Source organism: Schistocerca gregaria, chromosome 3 (assembly GCF_023897955.1).
Source record: "Schistocerca gregaria isolate iqSchGreg1 chromosome 3, iqSchGreg1.2, whole genome shotgun sequence".
NCBI lineage: Eukaryota > Metazoa > Arthropoda > Insecta > Orthoptera > Acrididae > Schistocerca > Schistocerca gregaria.
Window position 1 is genome coordinate 654,700,300 of NC_064922.1, and position 15,503 is coordinate 654,715,802.

At 42.4% G+C, this 15,503-nt stretch overlaps 1 protein-coding gene across 2 annotated transcripts in view; it reads right to left on the reverse strand.

The window, feature by feature from the left end:
* Positions 1–15,503, reverse strand: part of LOC126354616 (mushroom body large-type Kenyon cell-specific protein 1) — a 146,025-nt gene that overhangs the window by 29,339 nt on the left and 101,183 nt on the right. The window lies entirely within an intron of this gene.

Genomic DNA, 15,503 nt, shown 5'->3' on the forward strand with positions numbered 1-15,503 from the left:
GTAAATTAAGGTAAATACTGGTGACGTTGTTGAAGGTCTTCTCCACCTAGTTTGTGAGGGATTCCTTCCTTTAGCTAATCCCACCAACGCGCAAGCACTGTTCCATATGTTTTTGACAACTGAGCTATCCGCATATCTCATTTGAAGAATGAGGCCTAAATACTTCGACTGAGACGTCTAGGTTCCCATAAAAGACGATATTGCACTCACATTAATTAACTGAAACACTAACAAGATTATTTCGATAATTTTGCAAATGCATTTCCTATACAAAATCAGATTCCAAATATGTGCCCCCCCCCCCCCCCCGTCCCCACCAATCAAATACCATCGTTTAATACACATAACAATGCTCAATTAAATATTTGTCTTGACCTTTTAGCCCGTTTACCCTAGCACCAGACCGATTCAATTAACCTGTTTAAACGTGATTTACATGCCAAGTGAGGGAGTCTCATCATTGCATGATTCTCTGAACCAAGCAAAAAGTTGGCTTTTAGAGTAATTTGAGATTATTAAAACATGCAATGCCAAAAATGAACACAGTCTCGATCGCGTTTCCAGATTTTTTTATTTATAGGCAACCGGCTTCGGCCCTTTACTCACACCATCTTATGGCTTATCAACGCCATTATGGCTGCTTGTGGCGGCAGACGGAGCGAGATCCGTAGAAGTACGGTTTCCACCGCTCAAGCGATCGAGAGTGTTTGCATGGGCGTACCCAGCGAGGGGCAGGGGGGGGGGCAGCTGCCACCCCTCCCCCCCCTATAATATACACGCAGTTTTTCACTAGTTTACTATTTTATTAAATAAGAAATGCTGCATGTTTTCTCGGATTGTACAAGTGCATTCTTGTATTTAAAATGTTTATTAGAAGCAGTTTTTCACTGTTTTACTGTCTTAATTAATAAGAAGTGCAGCATGTTGTCTCGAGTCCTTGTTTCCTGAGACTAGTATGACCTGCCCCCCCTTCCCCCCCCCCCCCTCCTAGTTCTCATCCTGGGTACAGCATTGAGTGTTTCTACTGATTTTTGGCATTTCCACCGATCGCTGTGTTCCAGTCAAGAATGCTTTTCAAAATTTTAAACATGAAACGGTTTTAGAGACATGTCATTATGAAATGTGGTACGATGACGCCAAGACAATGACGCAAGCCTCCACATCAAAAGAATCTGTCTGTGCAATAGAGGAGCAGTGTGTGATACACCGCAGCAACGGGACAAGTCGACAAATAGTCACGAGGTTTACATGCGATGCATCTTCCGAAAGACGAAAAACGAATTTCGCAAACGGATTTACACTACCGTGTTTACATGTTGATTGAGGTCTGAAGCGGATTTACTAGCCCAGTTAAATACGGCGCCTGGGACACAGCTGTTCTCATTTAGTCAGCACCGTCACTATTTATCTTCTCTTAAGTATTAGAGATAGACAGTTTGATATTCAGTCAAATATTTTTGCTTCTACTTCATTGTACAGTAAGTCACCCCGTCCATAATAGTCGAATATTTTGAAAACAAGACGTAACCTGACAATCCAAGACGTTGTGCGTTTACATGGGAGCGAAAATCGATTTTGGAAGTGAACAACTGGCAGCTAGAAACGGATTTACAGAACTGATTTTGGGGTGTCCAAATGACTGACCAGAAACGGTGTTGCGAAATCGGTTTTCGAAACCCGATTTTGGGGGTCCCATGTAAACGTAGTTACCGTGTGTACCACACGATTCGCATCAGTACAATCGTTGGATATTTTACAGTGGCAACACTGATATCAGCCATCTTGAAATGTTAACTAATGTCTGTCTTATTCACATGTTTTGTTGAGCCGAAAAAGCAAAATAAACAGAGGTTACGTAAAGTTTCTTTCGTAATTCGTTGGTGACGTAAAATAAAAATATCCTGAGAGATTAAGAAAGATGTTGACCTTCACCTCTGGATAAAATAACGTCCTCATAAATATAAACAGACTCTAAGGAAGATAGGGATTTAGGTAGGGTGACCAGACGTCTGGATTAATCTGGACATGTCCTCCTTTTTAGCTCTTTGTCCGGGGTCCGGGCGGATTTTTACAGTGTTCGGCTTTTTCGCAAAGTTGAGCGTAACGCAGCTAAATTTACAATTCGTCCCGTTCTATTGCTCTTTTCTCACATACTTTAACTATTGGCACAGCCTTCGTGATAAGCACGCACGAAGGCGGTGTTAGTATGTGGCACCAGGATCGTCGATGTTATCGTTGATCGACCTATAAGCGAATGCAAATATCGATTATTTAAAATTTTCGTTTCGTATCTTCGCTTTGTATTGGCTTGTGGTTTGAGAGTGTAATTTTTAACCGAGTGAGTTACGTAAAATATTTGGCTACGCCTAAACGAAAGTGCACATTTTCTAATGTCCTTTCCTGCAAACTTCTCCCTTTCAAGAAAGGGAGAAATGAATTTGAAGTTGAATGTAAGTTATGTGGAGCTGGAACGTACGTCTCAGTGGCCGATAAAGGTAAGAAATAACTCGACAGATTAACTGTCATGGTTTTATTTCATTGTTTCGTAGTCATTCAGTTTTTTTGTATTCGGAAGGTTAAAGTGCAGTTTACAGGCCGTCAGCTGCTGCTTGAATTGTAGATGTTGTTAGCGGTGGGTCGAATGGAGGGAGGTGAATGGTCTTACGTTTTTCGCTTTGTAAACAATTCCGTGTTGTTGACATAGCAAAACAATTGACGCCACACTGTCACCACAATCAATGTTTTTAATTTTTTTTATATTGCTCAGTTAACCACCAGCTAACCATCAGTAACAATTAACTACTAGTTTTACCGGTAATTCCCATTAGTCAGACTTGTCCAAAGCTAACGGGTGGTATCCTCATCTGCAGTTGACCCGTTTGATGTGTCCTCTTTTTTCTTCCTTTGTCCTCCTTTTTAAATCTGCTTGTCCTCCTTTTTATACAGTTGCATCTGGTCACCCTAGCTTTAGGGATCTGCACCTGTGTATTCGTGAGGGCTCGTTAATTGCTAGATACACGCTGTAACTGAGAAAAGTGTCTGTCCCATTAAGTTGTGGTGGCCCAGGTGCACATTTCAAGACAAAGGAGAAGAAATCGTGCAGTACTTTCCGCTCGCATTTTGGTGTTCTGAGCACTAGGAACGATTTCTGGGGCAGATGGCGAACTCGTTGGGTTGGCAACAGGTGGACGCGGCGCTTGTGGGCCGAGAGCGGCTCGGGGCAACGGCAAATTGAAACGGAGCTGCCACGCGCACCGGGGAAGGCAGCTCGCTAGCGTTCGCTTCCACCTGGTGTACATTTCGCAGCTCGCCCGGGCGTTAACACTGATAGGCACGGTCTGTCTGGGTAACCGGGCACGGATACGGTTGTCAAAGACATCCACAGTCTGACTTAAATTAGTCGGTAGCTTATTTTTAAGCTGCAAAGTCGCGTGGTTCCAGACTGTAGCGCCTAGAATCGCTCGGCCACAGAGGCCGCCTATGACGTTCACAAAGTTAAGAGAGGTTGTTGCTATTACAATTGTTAAATAAACTGCGTGACACAATGTATTTGCTTAATTTTCAGATGGGAGGTTTTCAAAAGCTTTATTTTTCTGAACTGCAATTTATTGGACGTTATGCTACAGCATACGTTTGTGTCTTTCTGTTAATTCAGTATTGTTTCATCGTTTCTGCTCTTGCTTTTCTTTCGTCTTCAGAGGTTTGGATCACTCGGTTGGCTTTCATTTCGACAGCCGGCCGCGGTGGTCTCGCGGTTCTAGGCGCTCAGTCCGGAGCAGGTTCGAATCCTGCCTCGGGAATGGATGTGTGTGATGTCCTTAGGTTAGTTAGGTTTAAGTAATTCTAAGTTCTAGGGGACTGATGACCATAGATGTTAAGTCCCATAGTGCTCAGAGCCATTTGAATCATTTTAACCAATTTGTTTGGACTTTTTTGTTTCGGAAGTAATCAAAATTTTTTTTGTTAATTTATTTTGGATAAAGAAATCAATTCTTTTTTTCTCATTGTGTCTGAGAGCTTTTCGATGGTGGGGTAAAATGATCTCATTTCTGGTGTGGGTTAGTTTGCTGTTGTGCAATCTGGGACCAAGGATTTTTCTTAATACCTTACTTTACTATTATTGTATTAATTGTTGTTATTATTATTATTAAATTCGTACACTTCTGTGTCACAATAAAAGCGTTGGTGACAGCCAGGTATATTTGCGGAGGGGTGGGAGACAAATTCAGTATCAAACTATGTCGCTCTCCAGGAGTTTAGAACGTGTTTTAAGTGATAATACTGAAAGCAAAAAGCGCGCGCTACCACAGAGTGTCCGATCTTCGGGTATGGCAATTCACCATCGTGCAAGTAATAAGCTTAGCATTGTCACGCAATTATAGTTGTAGAGTACTTTTGCAAGCGTATGTTATTCACACTAGTATAGCCATTTCGAATCCTGGAGATGAAACATTTTCGTCGCTAGTATTTGGGTGGCGTACAGTTAATGATTACCAGAATTTGCACCAAAGTTTTCTGTTAAATTCCAAATCGCAATGCTGTGTCTCGAGAAGTAAGCCATGTAACAATGTTAATGGCGATTCGTCCGTCAGATGGAGACTAAGGCTCGGCGGACCCCTTGATGCTATTCAAGAGGGGGATAGGCTGTATGTCAGCACCGGGGTTAACCCTTCCCTTTGTTTCATCCACAACAACGCAAATACAGCACAACGCTATAACGCAAAGGCACCCACCCCAGTCATCCACACGACATAGGTCGCAGTAAGGCAACAGTGCTCTGTTCCTTTCCCCAGACGGTAGAAGGGGATTCTCGAACCTGCTCCCCGTGCTCTTTTCCTGAGAATGGAACTGACTTAAGACATTTATAAACCCAGAATAAGGGCAGGCTTACAACGTGAAAACGATTGATAATTGGGGATAATGCAATGGAAAAAAAGGAACAAGTGATAGCGTTCAATGTCTACATCTTGTTGTGATACCGGTACATAAATTGCGCGATACCACGGAGAGCTTTGGCCGCCTACACCTGTATCTACATCTACATCTACATGACTACTCTGCAATTCACATTTAAGTGCTTGGCAGAGGGTTCATCGAACCACAATCATACTATCTCTCTACTATTCCACTCCCGAACAGCGAGCGGGAAAAACGAACACCTAAACCTTTCTGTTCGAGCTCTGATTTCTCTTATTTTATTTTGATGACCATTACTACCTATGTAGGTTGGGCTCAACAAAATATTTTCGCATTCGGAAGAGAAAGTTGGTGACTGATATTTCGTAAAAAGGTCTCGCCGCGACGAAAAACGTCTATGCTGTAATGACTTCCATCCCAACTCGTGTATCATATCTGCCACACTCTCTCCCCTATAACGTGATAATACAAAACGAGCTGCCCTTTTTTGCACCCTTTCGATGTCCTCCGTCAATCCCACCTGGTAAGGATCCCACACCGCGCAGCAATATTCTAACAGAGGACGAAGGAGTGTAGTGTAAGCTGTCTCTTTAGTGGTCTTGTTGCATCTTCTAAGTGTCCTGCCAATGAAACGCAACCTTTGGCTCGCCTTCCCGACAATATTATCTATGTGGTCCTTCCAACTGAAGTTGTTCGTAATTTTAACACCCAGGTACTTAGTTGAATTGACAGCCTTGAGAATTGTACTATTTATCGAGTAATCGAATTCCAACGGATTTCTTTTCGAACTCATGTGGATCATCTCACACTTTTCGTTATTTAGCGTCAACTGCCACCTGACACACCATACAGCAATCTTTTCTAAATCGCTTTGCAACTGATACTGGTCTTCGGATGACCTTACTAGACGGTAAATTACAGCATCATCTGCGAACAATCTAAGAGAACTGCTCACATTGTCACCCACGTCATTTATATAGATCAGGAAGAGCAGAGGTCCCAGGACGCTTCCCTGGGGAACACCTGATATCACTTCAGTTTTACTCGATGATTTGCCGTCTATTACTACGAACTCCGACCTTCCTGACAGGAAATCACGAATCCAGTCGCACAACTGAGACGATACCCCATAGCTCCGCAGCTTGATTACTAGTCGCTTGTGAGGAACGGTGTTAAAAGCTTTCCGGAAATCTAGAAATACGGAATCAACTTGAGATCTCCTGTCGATAGCGGCCATTACTTCGTGCGAATAAAGAGCTAGCTGCGTTGCACAAGAGCGATGTTTTTATGAAGCCATGCTGATTACGTGTCAATGCTTAATCTAGTGAGTATAATATAATAATATTTTTGTTTGATGTAAACTGCAAAATGTGGTGTCTGTGTTCACTTGCTACATTTACGTCGCAGGGATCTGACGAGCGATGGCGGTTACGGTTCCTCCTATACGAGTTTATCGCGTTTCGAGATACAGTACCAAGGAAGTCAACAGCCGTCCAACTCACCAAGGAATCTGAAGGTATACCATTCTTCTCTGGCGGTTATAAAGAAGTAATTAAGTGAATAATGAATGTCACGTATGTCTTCAAAAATGTAATCATTCTCACTTTTACGCTACCAATTAAAACATTTTATTGCGTTGCCAACCTCTGTATATCGTTAATGTGAATAAATCACGTGGAGATGTTTTGTAGGAAAAAAGTTTATTGAATGATGCCTACTGCCTTACTCACCAAAGATGTAAATAATTTCAGCAGAATTTATTGCGAAATGTTAATTACCTGGTTAAATGTGCATGAAGAAATTATTTAATTTTGAGAAGTACTGGAAGTCAGAAGTATGTTTTTGGTCTTATAACAGAACGGCGATGTAAATTTCGAAATCTGTTTGGCTTTATGAAAGGTAAAGGCACCAAAGAGGCAATTTCGGCGTTGCGGTTGATAATGGATGCGAGACTACACAAAAAATCAAGATACGTTGATTGGATGTGTCGACCTGGAAAAAGAGCTCGACTATGTAAAAGGGTGCAAGATGTTACAAATTCTGAGAAAAACAGAGGAAAGCTATAGGGAGAGACGAGTAATATACAATATGTACAAGAGCAAAGAGGGAATAATAAGAGTGGACGACCAAGAACGAAGTTCTCGGATTAAAAAGAATTTAAGAAAGGGATGTGGTCTTTCGCCCCTACTCTTCAATCTGAACATCGAAGAAGCAATTATGCAAATAAATGAAAGGTTTAGGAGTGGAATCAAAATTCAAGGTGAAAGGATATCAATGACACGATTCGATGATGACATTGCTATCCTGAGTAAAAGTGAAAAAGAATTACATGATTTGCTGAATGGAATGAACAATCTAATGAGTACAGAATATGGACTGAGAGTAAATCGAAGAAAGGCGAAAGTAATGAGAAGCAGCGGAAATGAGAACAGCGAGAAACTTCCCGTCAGGATTAATGGCCACGAAGTAGATGAAGTTAATGAAAACTACTAGTTAGGCAGCAAAATAAACAGTGACGGACGGAGCAAGGAGGACATCAAAAGCAGACTAGCGCTGGCGAAAAGGGCATTCCTCGCCAAGAGAATTCTAGTAGTATCAAATATGGGAGGAAGAAATTTCTTACAATGTTCGTTTGAAGTACAGCATTGTATGGTAGCGAAACATGGACTGTGGAAAACCGGAAGAGAAGGGAATCGAAGAATTTGAGATGTGGCGCTATAGACCAATGTTTAAAATTAGGTGGACTGATGAGTTTAGAAATGAGGAGGTTCTGCGCAAAATCGGAGAGAAAAGGAATATGTGGACAACATTGACAAGGAGAAGGGACAAGATGATAGGACGTGTGTTAAGGCATCAGGGAATGACATCCGTGGTACTACAGAGAGATATAGAAGGCAAAAACTGTAGAACAAGTCAGAGATTGAAGTACACCCGGCAAATAACGGAGAACGTAGTCGAGCCGCATTCAAGCTATTTCTCTACAGTTCCACTCTTGCACAGTGTGTGCAGAAAAAGGGACATTCAAATCTTTCCGTGCGAACTGTGATTTATCTTATTTTATTATGATGATCATTTCTCTCTATGTAGGTGGGTGCCAACAGAATATTTTCGGAACTGGAGGAAAAAGTTTGTGATTCAAATTACACAAGATGGTTACCGCATCGAAAAACCCTTTGTTTTAATGACTGCAACCCCAATTCACGTTTGATGTCCTTGACACTTTCTCCCTATTTCCCGGCAAAATGAGCTGCCCTTCTCTGAATCTATTCTATGTCCTCCGTCAGTCCTAACTGACGCGGATCCAAAAATGCGCAGCAATACTCCAGAAGAGGGCGGAAAAGCAATGTGTAAGCATGCATTTTCTAAGTGTTCTGCCAATAAATCGTAGTCTTTGGTTTGATTTCCCACAGCATTATCAGTTTGATCGTTCCAATTTACTATTCTTAATTACAACCCGTGAGAGTTTAGTTGAATCTTTTTATTAGTTACAGACAATTGTCACTTTTGGCACCACACCGATATCGTGTCTAAATCATTTAGCAATTGATTTTGATCATGTTATGACTTTACATGACGGTAAATGGCAGTATTATCTGCAAACAGACTAAGAGGGCAGCTCAGATAATCTCTTGTGTCGTTCACGTAGATCAGGTACAGCAGAGGGCCCACAATACTTCCTTGGGGAGTGCCAGATATTACTTCTGTTTCACTCGATGGCTTTCCGCCAGTTACTACGAACTGTGACCTTTCTGACAGGAAATCACGAATCCAGTCGCACAACTGAGGCGATACTCCATTTGATCAGAAGTCTCTTGTGAGTAACTTACTCAGAATTCTGCCAATAAATTTCTGCCGGCATTGGTCTTCTTTAATACCTCCGAACATGTACTCCTTGATACTTGGCGAACCCAGTGAGTAATCATTGATCGTGCACTCAAACTTTATCGGGTCTCTACGTCTCTTTACACGGATTGTATTAAGTGTGTTCGTCTTGAGGGCCCGCTGCCAGTCTTTCCACCACTTTCTGATTATCTTCCAATACTTTTGCAATTTTCTAACAAACTATCATGCCTGTCTCATCTGTGAACAGCCTCAGAGAGTTTGCAAAAGTCATCTGCCTGGACCTTTATGCTTTATCTATCACGATAGTAACCGCCCTACCACACTGCCGCGGGGTCCAGCTGACGATACTTTCACTTTTGACGATGGCTCCCCATTACGGCGCCCTGAAGGCTTATCATAGCTAGGGAGTCTTCAGTGCAATTGCATACCTGTTCCGATTTTCCCTGCGTAAGTAGTGGTACGTGCCAGATGCCAAAAACTGTTTTACGACAAAATGTCTGTTTTTCATCAGACAGCGTAAAGGGATATCTCGGTTTATGACTTGATACCAGAGCTTCGTTGAAGATACGAAGTTTGAAAATTTATTAGGTTGTTATTAAAAAGAAGGACTCATTATGGAGCCATATTAGATATATGCTTATTTCCCGCACGCAAGAAATTTCTCAAACACTTGCTGTAAGGCCATAATTTCGCAATTCTGAACTGGAGCAGATGAATAGTTCTATTTCAATAAATGTTCTGTCCACCACGCCACAAGATTTACTAAGCAGTAATTTTAAGTTTTGTTTGTTCCTTTGCCATACAGCATTTCGAGTAAGTGGCTGATGAATTAAGAAGAAATATTTCCGTCCTGAATTAAAGAAGGCAACGTGAAACCCGACTGAAAAAAAATGTTAAAGAGGTAAGCTGGTTGGCTTGTTTTGTTACGTGGCACTGCTTTCGATCTTATGACTCATTTTTTTAAGCGAGTCTCCCCTGAACGTAACCCATCTTGCACGAAAATTTACAAATGAAATGTGTGTGTTGTCACTGATAAAATGGATGAGAAATTTATGACCTCGGAGCACAAATAACATTTCCGATACTAGTTCTATGAGTTGCTCTATTTTTGAATATACAACATAATCCTCGACCACACAAAGGAAGTCGGTACAAATGCTTTGACGTGCAAAAAAGGAATTAGAAGTTTTTCACTAGCGAAGAAAGATTTCTGCAAGAAAGTCGATACCACAAATTAGTGTAAAATTCAGTAAACTCGTTTTAATATTATGCATTACGATGTCGGTAAAAAGATACGTTCGAAAGATCAGCGCACATCCTATGATGCAAAATATGTTGGACAGAAAGGAAGGACACTATCGAACAGGTATAAAGAACATAAAGATACATTCAGACTGGGTAGTTATGACAAATCATCTGTTGCGAATCATATATACGAAACAGGTTATCCCCTTAACCCTCTGAACCCCAGTGGCTACTGCTTCAAATAATTTTTTCATTTAATGTAACGCAAATTTTTGTTCGTGCTACAGTTTTTATGAACAGTTTCGATAGGAAGCACCGGGCCTCTCAGTACTTTTATAATTAATTCTGACTAGATGTAAAGTTATCAAATTTTAGGCCTTTTTAGCATGCTTTGGGACTATGATTTGTCTTAGACATTAAATGTTCATGGAACTTTCGAAACGTCATTTAGGAGAAGAAATTCCGAGCGATTTGGATTCAGAGACAACTGCGGCAGAGAGCGAACCTGAGGATGCTTCTGTAGAAGTTCCCCATTGGGCAAATGCGACAGGAAGTTTAACTGCTGTGCCAGGTCCTGAACTGCTCACTGAGAATGCAGTTCAGGACGAGGTTGATGGCGACTGTGAAGATGAGCTTGCCGTTATAACTTCACAAATACGACAGTTTACATCGTGCAGATTAGGATCTATGCATGACTTCTCTGAAGAGTTCGGACCAAAAGTTGACGTAACCTGTGACTCTCCGTAAGAGGTGTGCCCGAGCTTATTTCTACAGGAAATAACGGGAGGTTTATAACTGTACGGCCCAGAGGTTTCAATGTTAGACCTCCTCTGTAAAACAAACGGTTGTTTATTTTTTGACGGTTTCTTGTTGTGTTCGTTGGTTACAGTGACGTTAATTTTGCGAAAAAAGAAGACTTAGAAATCTTTCGCATAGAAAAGAATGGAGGAAAGTCGACTTGCAAGAAGATTCGGAGATCGCCATTCACGAAAAGGATCATAGCAAATTTCTGAACGCGTAATTGAAAGACGACGAAATGAGATTTCTTAGCGGCTTTGTAGAATTATTCTATGGCAGACGCACGACTATAAATTTGTTAACAGCTCTCTGATGGAATAGCTAGAGGCTGACGATCGTGTGCTTAGGAAATGAGGAAAGTTGAGCAGCATTATGGTGGAGCACCGTGGACACGTCAGTTCACATCGACACCCGGAACTCTGTATAAGCGTCGATTGCACACTCTCGGATCGGACAACAGAGGCAGGAAGACGCGACCTGGCGCAATGTGCTGTCTGAGATGGGACGGCCACTGGGAGAAGCCGACGGTTTTAATGTAAAATGAGGATCTACTGTCCAATAACGCCACATTTATTATTATTATTATTATTATTGGTAGATTTTTTAGTGTTTTGACTTCATGAGCAGGGTTTTACAACCTGATGATTAGAGTACTGCCGGCCGGTGTGGCCGAGCGATTCTAGGCGCGTCAGACTTGAACCGCGCAACCGCTACGGTCGCAGGTTCGAATCCTGTCTCGGGCATGGATGTGTGTGATGTCCTTAAGTTAGTTAGGTTTAAGTAGTTCTAAGTTCTAGGGGACTGATGATCTCAGATGTTAAGTCCCATAGTGCTCAGAGCCATTTGAACCATTTGATTAGAGTACTTTTTCTCGAAAGGCGTTGTTGACCTGCTTGTAGGACAGAAATACGGTTGACACTACCAATTATTAATGGCCAGTATAATTACTGGACAATAACTTTACTCACGTAGTACGGGATATTTTTATTGTTGGCGTTGCCCTCAGTCAAAAGACTGGTGTGATGCAGCTCTCCACGCTAGCCTATCCACTGCAAGTATCTTCAGTTCCGTATAAAAACTGCATCTGACGCCCACTTGGACGGGATTACGGTATTCAACCCTTGATCTCCGTCTACAATTTTTACCTCCTGTACTTCCCTCACTCACCAAATAGACTATTCTTCGATACCTTATTGTGTTACTACCTCTTCACCAGTTATCCAATCTTCACATCTAATCATCAGCTTTCTTCTGTACCGTCACATTTAAAACGCTATTTTCTTCTTGTTTGTGGTATTTGTCTTCCACATTTCTCTCTCGTATACGCAGTGTGCCCCAGTTCCGTTAGAACTGCTAGTGTGAAATTCCATGCTGAAATGCTATCTCGTGGCGAGTTGCTGCAGTTGGTATCTTGGCCACGAATGATACAGTACGTGTCTGACACTAGTCGGAAACGGCAGTAGCCGCGCGGTCTTGGCGCCTTGCCACGGTTCACGCGGCTCCCCCAGTTGGAGGTTCGACTCCTCCCTCCCGCATGGGTGTGTGTGTGTTATCCTTACTAGCGAAACTTTGCTTAAGTTAGATTAAGTAGTGTGCAAGCCTAGGGACCGATGACCTCAGCAGTGCAGTCCACCAGGAACTTACAGCGGAGCTGTGAGGCAACATCAAATTTTTCGAATCCTTCAGTGTTTATGGGCGACACATAGGTTCCTGGTGACTCCTCCATGACGACATCCCAGCCCACAAAACGAAGACTGTGGACGAGTTTTTGGCCAGCAAATGGATCACAGTGCTGCATCATCACCTGTATTCACCGAATTTGGCACCATCTGACTTATGTTTATTTCTGAAACTAAAGGTGGCAATAAAACGACGCAGTTATAACGCAATTAAAGACATCCAAGAAAATTGTACTATACTACTATACGTAACTTCAAAATAGGACTTTAGTGACTGTTCCAAAATACTTCTAAAACGCTTTCAGCTATGTTTTGAATCGGATGGAGACAATTTCGAATAATTAAAGTGATTTTATGAACGTAATCCACGACTCATTTTTCATAGTCACAGTCCCAACTAAACTGGGATGCACTGTGCAAGACTACAGTCCAGAAACGGTATAGAATGAAAATTGAATAACAGGCAATGGGAAATTTTGCGAAGAAAAATTGGAAGCATTTTAAAAATACAGACAACTAAGTGGAGAAACAGGGTACGAAATGAAGAGGTACTGGAAAGAGTAGAAATTAACGTCTCGTCGATGTCGAAGCTATTATAGACGGATCATTGTATCAGTTGTTGAAGAGATACGTAAGTCGTGGTGTATGTGGAAGAACCGTCGCGGGCTTCGCAATATGTGTTGTACAGAAACTACGGAAACAGAATGGACGGAGCCGGCCGCGGTGACCGTGCGGTTCTAGGCGTTTCAGTCCGGAACCGCGCGACTGCTACGGTCGCAGGTTCGAATCCTGGTTCAAGCATGGATATGTGTGTTGTCCTTAGGTTAGTCAGATTTAAGTAGTTCTAAGTTCTAAGAGACTGATGACCTCAGATGTTGAGTTCCATAGTGCTCAGAGCCATTAGAACCAATTGAACTAGTATGGACGGCCGGTTCGGTATCATAACCATAGAGACCACTTTGCTCGGATGTCCGGGAAAGAACGCTGAGATGTCGATACACAAATGTGAGGAGAAATTGTAGCGTATATAAAAAGGCACATGTGCGAAGCATACAGCTTTCACCGTCATACCTTAGAGAAACATCTTGATGAGACAATTAGGAGATCGAATGCTTTTGTCTGGTCACTCACCGACCAGTCTGGTATGGCAAAAGATAAAGTTTTAAATTTCGAGTTTCAAAAACATACACGGTGGAGGACTGTACATACATATCATCACTGTTTGGCTGTCGCTTAGATTCCCGTAGGCAGAAGTGGAAATAAGCATCCCTACCATTGAGAAGCAACTGAAAGAGTTAAAAACAAATAAGTCGCCAGGTGCGGATGGACCCCTACTCGGTTCTACAGAGAGTATTTTCGGAGGGGTAACAGAACGGACCGGCAAAATTAAAGACCAACACCGATAACATCAGTTTACTGAAGAATTCTTGGACATATCGTAAGTACAAATATAATAAATTTCCTTCAGACGGATAAACTTCCGTCCACAAAACAGCACGGATTTAGAAAGTATCGCTGGCGCAAAATTCAGCCTGCCCTTCTGTCGTACGCTACCCTGCGAACTATGGATGAAGGGTAAGAGGCAGATACCACATTCCTAGATTTCCGAAATGTCTGATACAGTACAGACTGCAGTCTGTGAGGGGTGAACACACAGAAAATGTTGCCGGATATGTGAGTCGCACGACGACTTCTGAGGTAACAGAACCCAGTGTGTTGTCTTCGACAGCGAATGTTCACCAGAGAGAAGGGATCGTCAGGAATGCCCAGGGAGGTGCCCTCTGCATACATAAACGTATAGGGTGAGACGCAATCCTCAACTACTCAAATGAAACTCTGTGGTTCCAGAGACCTTTTCAAGTCTGAAACATTTATGGTCTATATATGCAGACTGAACGACGAACGAAACTTTGTACCAAGTCGGGATTTGTAACTCGTCTGAAAAGGTATCTGGAACCATGGAGTTTCATTTGAGTAAAGCACTTATTCCTCGGTGTTATGCAGGATACACCGTTTCTTTCTATTCTGAGGTGCTATTCCAGTACAGTTGGAGATCTCTGCAATAGTGTTCGAGTTTAGGAGGAATACCAAGTCGGTTGAGGCGTGAATGCCAATTTCGACTTGACTGAGGAGGGAGGCATGCTAGAGTAGTCTGGACCGTTGTGCGGAGCCGTTGTGCCAGGGTAGTGTAGTGGTAAGCGTTGCTGCCTAGGGAGCAGGAGACTTGGGTTCGAATCCCGGCTTTGGTACAAATTTTCATTCGTAGCTTCATTCTACATATATATAGACCACAATCTGCAAATGTTCGCTGATGACGCCGTAATATAGTGCAAAGTATAGTCGTTGATTGGCTGTAAGAATATATAGAACGACTTAGACAGAATCTCTATTTGATGTGATGAACATCAGCTTTCTCGAAATGTAGAAAAATGTAAGTTAATGTACATGAGTAGGACAAAGAATCCTGTAATGTCCGAATACGGTAACAGTGGTGTGCTATTTGACATAGTCAGGTCAATTAAATATCTACGCATAACGTTGCAAACCGATATGGGATGGAAAGAGGACAAAAGGTCGGTAGTAGGGAAGGTGAATGGTGGACTTCGGATTATAGGGAAAATTCTAGAAACTTGTAGCTCATCTATAGGAGAGACCGCGTGTATAACACTTGTGTGACCCGTTCTTAGTACAGCTCGAGTGCCTGGTAACTCAAATGGCTCTGAGCACTATGGGACTTAACATCTGAGGTCATCAGTCACCTAGAACTTAGAACTACTTAAACCTAACTAACGTAAGGACATCACACACATCCATGCCCGAGTCAGGATTCGAACCTGCGACCGTAGGATTGCGCGGTTCCAGACTGTAGCGCCTGGAACTGCTAGGCCACTGCAGCCGGCGTCGGGTAACTCCACCACGTCGGAATAGAGAGATAAGTCAAAGAAATTCAGAAGCGTACTAGTGGATTTGATACCGGTAAGTTCGAACAACGCGAGAGTATTAGGTGCATGTTCCGGGAAC